Source organism: Carlito syrichta, unplaced genomic scaffold (genome assembly GCF_000164805.1).
Source record: "Carlito syrichta isolate Samal-C Ts95f unplaced genomic scaffold, Tarsius_syrichta-2.0.1 Scaffold311474, whole genome shotgun sequence".
Classification (NCBI taxonomy): Eukaryota; Metazoa; Chordata; class Mammalia; order Primates; family Tarsiidae; genus Carlito; species Carlito syrichta.
The window spans coordinates 336,244-344,681 of NW_007255570.1; positions in this window are offsets into that span (position 1 = coordinate 336,244).

Here is an 8,438-nt window from a genome sequence, read left to right on the forward strand (position 1 = left end):
AACATGGTGGCTGGCTTCCCATAGATTGAGTGATCCCAGAAGGGGACAGAAAGTTCAAAGGTCTGCATGGGGGAGTGAGTTTGGTATCAAGAAACAGTGAGAAAGCTAGTGTGGCTGGAGTAGAGTGAGACTGAGGCAGAGGGCTGGCAGACAAAAATGAAAAGGCAGGCAAGGCCTGTGGCCCATCCACCTCAGTAAAGGTTTAACAGTGATGAATCTTTTTGGGCAGAGAGCATTTTTCCAATGTACACAAAAATAAAGACAATAGCATAATGAACTCCCGGGTGCCCACCAGCTTATTAATGTTTTTCCAAATCTATTTTAATTTTTTTTAAATGTGCAAATTTCTTAGAAAGCAAGAAGAGGGCTAACTCTCTCACAGGCACAATCAGGGAAAATTATGACAAATATTTAAAAGCATTCTGGGCTTTTAGAAGAAAAAAATACCTTAAAAATCCTATGATTATTTTTACCTTTATCAGAATTTCTAATTTTCATATTAAATGTAATCGTTTAAGAGATGTTATTAGCTATCTTTTGTTGTGCAATAAAGTTCCATGAAACTAAGTGACAAACTAACATTGATTATTACTCACAGTTTCTGCAGGTCAAGAATGCAAGAGTGACTGAGCTGGGTTGTTCTGACTTGGATTCGCTCATGAGGATGCTGTCAAGGGATCAGGAATGCAGTCACCCAAAGGATCTGTTTCCAAGGTGGCTCACTCACGGAGCTGACAAGTTAGTGCTGGCTGTTGGATGTAAGCCTCAGTTCTTCCTTCATATGAGCCTGTCCTTAGAACTGCTTGAGGGTTCTCACAACATGGCAGCTGGCTTCCCTCAGAATGACTGATCTAAGAAGTCAAGGAGAAAAGCACAATGCCTTTTATAACCCAGCATCAGAACTCACACCCCATTCTAGTGGTCATATGCATCAGCTTTGATTCAGTGAGGGAGGGACTACACAAGGGTATAAATAGTAGAAGGCAAGGCTCACTGTGGGCTATCTTGGAGGTTGGCAAACACAAGGGCCTAAGCTAAGTTCAATATCATAATCTGTGTTGAGATGTAATCCACTCTAGAGGGACTACTTTTGGAACTGGTACCCAAATATGAATATGTGGAAAGATTTCTGATGACTGGTTTAATAGAATTGGGGAATTTTATAGTTATGAGAAAATGTAGAGTAATTTATTCCTACATTACCATTTTACAGAGGAGGAAATTGTTTCCAGAGAGACAAAGTAGCTTGTTTAATGCTACTGGGTGAGTTTGTGACTGAATAAAGAATAAAGATTCAATCTCCTGACTTGGATCTGTGGTGCATGGGACGTGGAAAGAACCCTGTATGTGGGGCCAGGAGATCCAGCCAGAGCTCTCAGAATGGGCAACCCATCCCCAAGTCTTTCCCCCTCTTGAGCTTAATCATCTTCTGGATAAAAATATCAACCTTTTGGGATAATGTTTATAGACAGTGCTGAATATTCTCAATAAAACTCAACATGCTCTTGAAAATGGTGGGTTGATGATGCTTGTAGCCTTGTTTACTTAATTAGTTTATTGTGCCCCAGTAAATGGGAGTGGGAGATACAAGACCATGAGACTCTATTTAGTATCATTTCCTGGGCCTCTTGGATATGCTGCCCATGAAGCAGCAAACTGGGGCACCCAGAGAACACCAGAATTGTCGTGTTCATTAGTTAAACTCTTTTTTGTTTTGTTTTTGGTTGCATGCAACAGAAACCCTCTGAACAATGTAGACAAAGAAGAAAATGCTGTAATTTATTAGGGGAAACACGGGGTACCTCATACATTAAAGGAAGGCTTGAACAACTAAGATTTGGAATAAATGGGGCAACCCTGATAGCTTAGCAGCAAGAGTCCCTGGATCCTCCTCTTGGGACTCCTAAGAATACAATCCAACCCAGCCCAAAATATTTACAGCCTATCTGTGTTCAAGTAGATATCAAATTCCTGGGAAGTAGAATGTGCCAGACCCACCTGGGGTCATGCATCCTCCCGTGGTAAGTCGGCTGTGGCCAGTGGCAAGAACTTGTAGCAGAGACATGGCCTTTGGGCCCAATTTGAAATGTCTGGCTGGATCTACCACTGAAGGGGGAGTATCAGTGAGCCGCCCAAGAACCATCTATGGTACCCTTGAACTTCTACTACACCAGCAAGGCTTCACTTTGGATAATGTACAAAGTCATTCCCACCACTTTGCTATACAGGAAACCAGCATCTTTAACACCACTATTAACTCAATTGTTTTTACTTATTTTATGCCCAGAGCTTTGGGACTCTGGCCAAGACTCTTTCCTTCTTGGATTTAGCTTCTCATCTGTATATAGAGGGAATTAGACCTTTAAGGTCCCTTCAAACTCATATAGAACCTGCTGTCCAACAGCCCCTTCCACTGTCCCAATGTTGAAGATTCCCTGGCTGGGGCTCACATTGTACAAGTGGATAGATACAAGTATATGGGAGTGAGTACAGTTTCTAGGAGGACATCATACATACTCGTGAACTTGGGTACCTTCTAAACTGCAACGATGGTGTTAATGAGAAGGACTGGTTGAGATCATTGCCTCTGGACCAAGTTGGTCATGTGACGAGTAGGAATCATGTGAATGGATTGTCAAAATATTCCAAGCAGGAAATTCAACAGATGGTGTATCTTTCTTCACAATGTATAATTTTTGGTGTAATTCAGGTTAGAACTGGAATTAGTGGTCCTTCTAGGGTCTGGCTGATAGGAACTGCAGTGGTAAATGGGGCACGGAATGGGGTAAGTGGGTGGGGGCAGAGAGGGAGTGGGTGAATGAGAATAAGACTCCAGTAAATCTCACTGAGGCCCCTTAATGGTCAATAGGTTCATGGACTTAGATGAATACAATCTGTGGGAGGCTTGCAGAAACCCTCCAATCATCAACTGGGAAAATGCAAATCTACCCCATGATTCATCTAGGGTTGTGGGAGTGATGACAGGAATGGGGGTGAGAAATGTATTAATGAAAAAGAACCCACCCCAAACTGGGAAACACCAAACTCTCAGACATGACTCCAACTTGGTCCCCACCCACAATGTGAAGTCCAACTCAGAGATGGGTCCTGAACCATTCTATTCTTTTCTCAGGATCCTGAGTCAAACTCTTGGAGTTCATTAATGACAATCAGACAAATCCTCAGAGATAACACAGTTTTATCCAAATAGTTTATTCCCAAGTTCTCCTAAACTCAAGTCATATCTTGGCAGGTGCACATAGGCAGGTAACTTTCTTCTCTGTGGTCACTACTTTTCCACCTTGCTGGCTGCTGCAAAGATAGCATCTCACCCTCACACAATGCAATCATTCAGGGCTTACAACTTTTATCATGGAAGAGAAGCTTTTCCAGAAACCTCCAGCAGACCTTTCCTTTGGTCTCATTAGTCAGAAGAAGAACGTCAAATGCCACCCTAAAGCCAACTGCTGTCAAAGAGCAATTGATGGTCACATTTAGCTTAGACAAATCCTGCTTTATGTCCTGGGACTGGGGACCAGGCAGTCCTTCCCTGAGCCCCTGGCTGCCCACTAGATGTATGTACAGCAATATGGTGGGTGAATGCATGCAAGGTAGGGGTACTTGAGGGGGGCCACTGGCTGACAGTGACATGGACTGTAATGGCACTCCACTTGGCCATCTCATTCATCCTTTGGCTCTCATGTGGCTTGCCTATAGTTGCCAATAAACAGATCATGTAAAGTTTTCTAAAGCATTTATTTGTGTGTGTGTGTGTGTATGTGTGTGTGTGTGTTTGTGTGTGTGTGTGTGTGTGCATGCGCGCACGCGCATGAAACAGGCACAAAAACTTATGACAGAAAGAGAGTTATGACCCAAGGCCTTATAATGTTCCTTCCTTAATTAGACTTGCGGAAATGCACCATTTTTGCTTTAAAAGAACTGTAATGAAGATGGATTATATAGTTCAGGGTCTGATTGGAAAGAGCCAGGAACCAAGATTAATTAGCAGCAGCATGTGGTTTATTTTCAAGGTCATTTTTACTTGGCTTCCAGAAATCCTGTAGTAATATCTTCAAACTCTCACTGAACCTTTTGTACACAATGGGGTGGAGGATTTCCCGTTCTTGTCTGATGGGGAGAGGCATTGGCCCTCATGTAATACTCTCTGGGCGGCCACCCCTGTCACTAGCCATGTTGGGATGTCTGTGGATGGCCACCTCAAGCCAACCCCTCCCACTTTTACCCATATGGCTTCAATATGAGTCTCTTTCCAGCTGACATTTATCAAGGGATGTGTGGGTGTTGGATTTGAGGGTGGTTTTTAATTTTGCACGCTGTTTAAAACCTCCTAAAATTCTTCAGCCCCTTTTCTTTTTATTAGAGCTTAAAATTTCCAAGGATTTTCTGAAACAGAGGGAGAGCTTTAAAATAGCCCACTTCTTTTATATTCTTACTGATTTTTGGTCTACATATACTAGCAAATACTGAGTGAGGAGTATTGAAATATTTCATTGTAATTGTGGATTGGATTTGTTTATTTCTCAGTTCAATTTTCAGCATTTATACTTTATTGTATTTGGAAGTTCTGTGATGATGAATATGCACATTTGGGGCTGTTTTACCTTGATGAATAAACAATTTTATAATTATGAAATATTTCTCTTAATCTTTGGTAATAGTTCTTTTTATGATACTGTATGGTGATTATCGCTAGTTTATAATTATTATTTGCTTCATATATATTTTCTCATTCTGTTACTTCCAGTCTATTATGGCTTTATATGTAAAATATATTTTACCCAGTGGTGCTTATGAAATTTGCACTTAATACAGTAAATAAAATAAAATAGCCCAGTCAGGCAGTTCCTTTGCTTTTTGGAGCATCTAAGCAACACTATGGACTAGAGACCGTCCCACCTGTTCTTTCAGCTTTTTCTTCTGTGACACTGTTGCCGCCTTTCTACCCAAGGCTACCTACCTCTTTTCCGTCCTACCCAAGGACTTGCTGCGCCCAGCCTGGTAAACCCATCAAGAGATTCCCCCTGCATGTTTCACTGTGGTCCACAGGGCGCTGCCTCCTCTGACCCTCAGCCTTCTCCTTCTCCCCAGGCTCCAGGCACACTGGCTTTCTTTGGGGTCCTCAAATAAGTGACTATTTTTCCTGCTTCACAGGCAGTTCCCGGTGCTTGGAACACGCTTCCCTCTTAGTCATTGGCTAATTCCTTCTGTCTTTCAGGTCCCAGTTTAAATGAGACCTCATCATAGTGGTCTTCCCTGCCCCTTCCAAAAGTAGTCCTTCTTTGAATAGCTACCACAGTGTCCTGTTTGGGTCCTTTGTAGCACTTAATGCAATTTGTTATTTTACCAATTTGTGTGTAGACTTGTTTGGTCTGTCTCCCCTGCTAGACTGACGACAGGATCTTGCCGGCATGTTCACATTGTTATGCCCATGGCAGAGCTCCAAGGGTTCTATGCCAGAGCTTGCTGATCAATACTGAAATCCTGACTACTTGGACAGCTCTCCCGGGGTCACTCCTCTAACATGATTGGCTTCTTCCCCTGACTGGGCTCTGAGGTGCCTCGAGGCAGTAACCTGGTTTGATGTGGCTTTATGTCTCTCAAAGCCTCCTGTCTCTGTTGACTCCTCAGTAGAGAGTTATCAGTTTACTACTTAAAAGGACTCTGTTTCCAAGGAAGAATCTTCAGCTTCAGCTCAACTGACCACTGTGAAATGAAGTAAAAACCTAACAGCCATTGGGTGTGTGTATTAACTAGAATGCATTGGGCTGCAAGATAGAAGTCCTAGTTATTGGTGGTGTAAACCAGAGGTCCCCAACCTTGTTGGCATCAGGGATGGGTTTTGTGGAAGACAATTTTTCCATGGACCAGGTGTGTGTGTGTGTGTGGGGGGGGGAGAGGGTTGGTTTCAGGATGATTCAAGAACATAACATTTATTGTGCACTTTATTTCTATTATTATGACATGTATATGTATGAATATATAATGAAATAATTATACAACTCACCACAAAAAAAGAGGCGTGAATGGAAGTGATAAATAAAATAATGCGCAGGCCACACATGGACTAAAATAATGTCAGATTCTGACTTAAAGCCTGCCATCGGATGCAGCTGTACAATTGAAGTACATCAATTCACTTGCCACTCACTGATAGGTTTTGATATGTCTACAAGCAATTGATTTATTAAGGTCTCTGTGCAGTCAAACCTCACTGCTAATGTTAATGTGTATTTGCAGCCATTCCCCAGCACTAGTGTCACTGCCTCAGCTCTACTTCAGATCATCCGGCATTAGATTCTCAGAAGGAGCACACAACCTAGATACCTTGCATGTACAGTTAGCAATAGGGTTCACGCTCCTGTGAGAATCTAATGCCCCAGCTGATCTGACAAAAGATGGAGTTCAGGTGGTAATATGAGTGATGGGAAGCGGCTGTAAAAACAAGCGAAGCTTTGCTTGCTTGCCTGCTGCTTACCTCATGCTATGCTGCTCAGTTCCTAATAGGACACAGACAGGTACTAGCCCGTGGCCTGGGGATTAGGGACCCCTGGTTTAAATTATAAAGATATTTAATGATCTCACATAATAATAGCCAACTCTTATGGAGGACTTACCAGCCTTTGTTCTGGATGTTTTCTCTGTGATCATATACTTAGTCCTAACATCATCCATATGAGGGTAGAGGTGTTATGGTCTCCATGCTACAGATGAAGAAACTGAGCCTCAGAAGGTTAAGCACCTTGTACGAGTTCAAGTGAGTGTAGAGCCAGGACTTGACTGGTTCTAAGGTGGTTTGGACACAGGGTCTACGTTTCCCTGCCACTATGTCATATCAGGTCTTGAAGTAGTGTTCTGGATTTGGCAGATTGGTGCATCAGGGTGCAGAGTGAATGTGTCTGTGATTCCCTGGACCTCCCCCTCATGGCTCTGTGTCTCCGTCCAATACATGATAGTTTCTAGAGCAGAAAGCTGGGGGTGGAGGATGAGACACAAGTATGCCTACTTATACTGCCCTCACCCTTTATCAGGAGGAAAAATCTCTTCCAGAAAGACTCAGAGAGTTCCAGTTACATCCCATGGACCAGAGTGGGTTCTTAAGGCACCCCCAACAACCCCGGCAAAGGGAAATGGGGTAACTATGAATGAATGATTTCAGTTGAATCAGTTCTCGTCCCTAGGGACTGAAACACATTGACACCCAAATACAGCTGGGTTCTATCATCTGCAAAAGAGGGGGATGGTTTGTGGGTAGAACTCACTGTGCTTTATCCAAGGGAGACTTGGGGAGAGGACCCAGGAGCCCATCTGTGCAGGCCTGATTCTCGGGTGACTTTCAGAGACATTCATTCTCTTTGGTTCTTGGTACCCAAGTAGGTCTAGTGTTATTTCAGAGAGGCTGTGTGTTTGTGAGTGTGCAGGGTGGGTCAGGGATCAGGCAGAGTTTATGATTGGAGATGGGGAAAGGGACCCAGCGTGTTCTTCTTCCCTACCTAGGGTTCTGGCCCTACAGGACATGCAGGGTTCTGTCATCTGCAAGAGAGGGGGAATAGGTAATGGGTATTTGGAATTTCAGGCTCCCCTGACAGTGTATATATGTGGTGATGGTGGTGGGGGGATGGGTGGAGAAGGGACAGTAACTTCCTGTCCAGTACAGGCCCTTAACTACTGGTTGGGTGACTTGAAAGTACACACTGAGCACGTGCCAGGTGCTATGCTTGGAAGTAGATGCTTGTACCTGTGCCTTGGTGAATCTTCAAAATTGTCCTATGGTTAGTGCTATGATTATCACTGGCTCCCCTCCTTTATATTGCTTTCTTATGGCATGACTTTGGGCAAGCTACTTAACCTTTCTGTGCCTCATTTTCCTTCTATGGGGAAAATGGGGGAAGTGACAAATTACCCTCCTCATATAAAGCATTTAGAATAATGCCAGACACAGAGCAGCCAGTGAATGAATGCCAGTATTGTTCTCAAATGGGGAAACTGAGGCTTGGTAGGTGAGGCACAAATGCTTGGTCACATTCTTAGCTGGGCTAAGTTAGGCTCTCCTGATAGAGGGATGATGATGATGATGACGACCATGGGGACAATAATGGAAGAAGAAGAAGAGCAAAAGAGAGAAAGAAGACAGAAGAAGGAGGAGGAGAAGAAAAGGAAGATGATATCAGTGAAGGTAACAACGTTGATGACGGGGAAGGAGGAAGAGGGAAGGAGGAGCAGGAGGAAAAAGAAGATGCTGTCAGTGATGATGATGGCGCTGTGGATGATGCTGCTGTTGGTGACATAAAAATGAGGTTGAAGCCAGGCTCGGTGGCTCAGCCTGTAATCCTGTGCCTTTGGGAGGCTGAGGTGAGCGGATTGCCTAGCCCGCGGGTTCGAGACCCGCCTGGGCAGCGAGACCTCATCTCTACAATAAA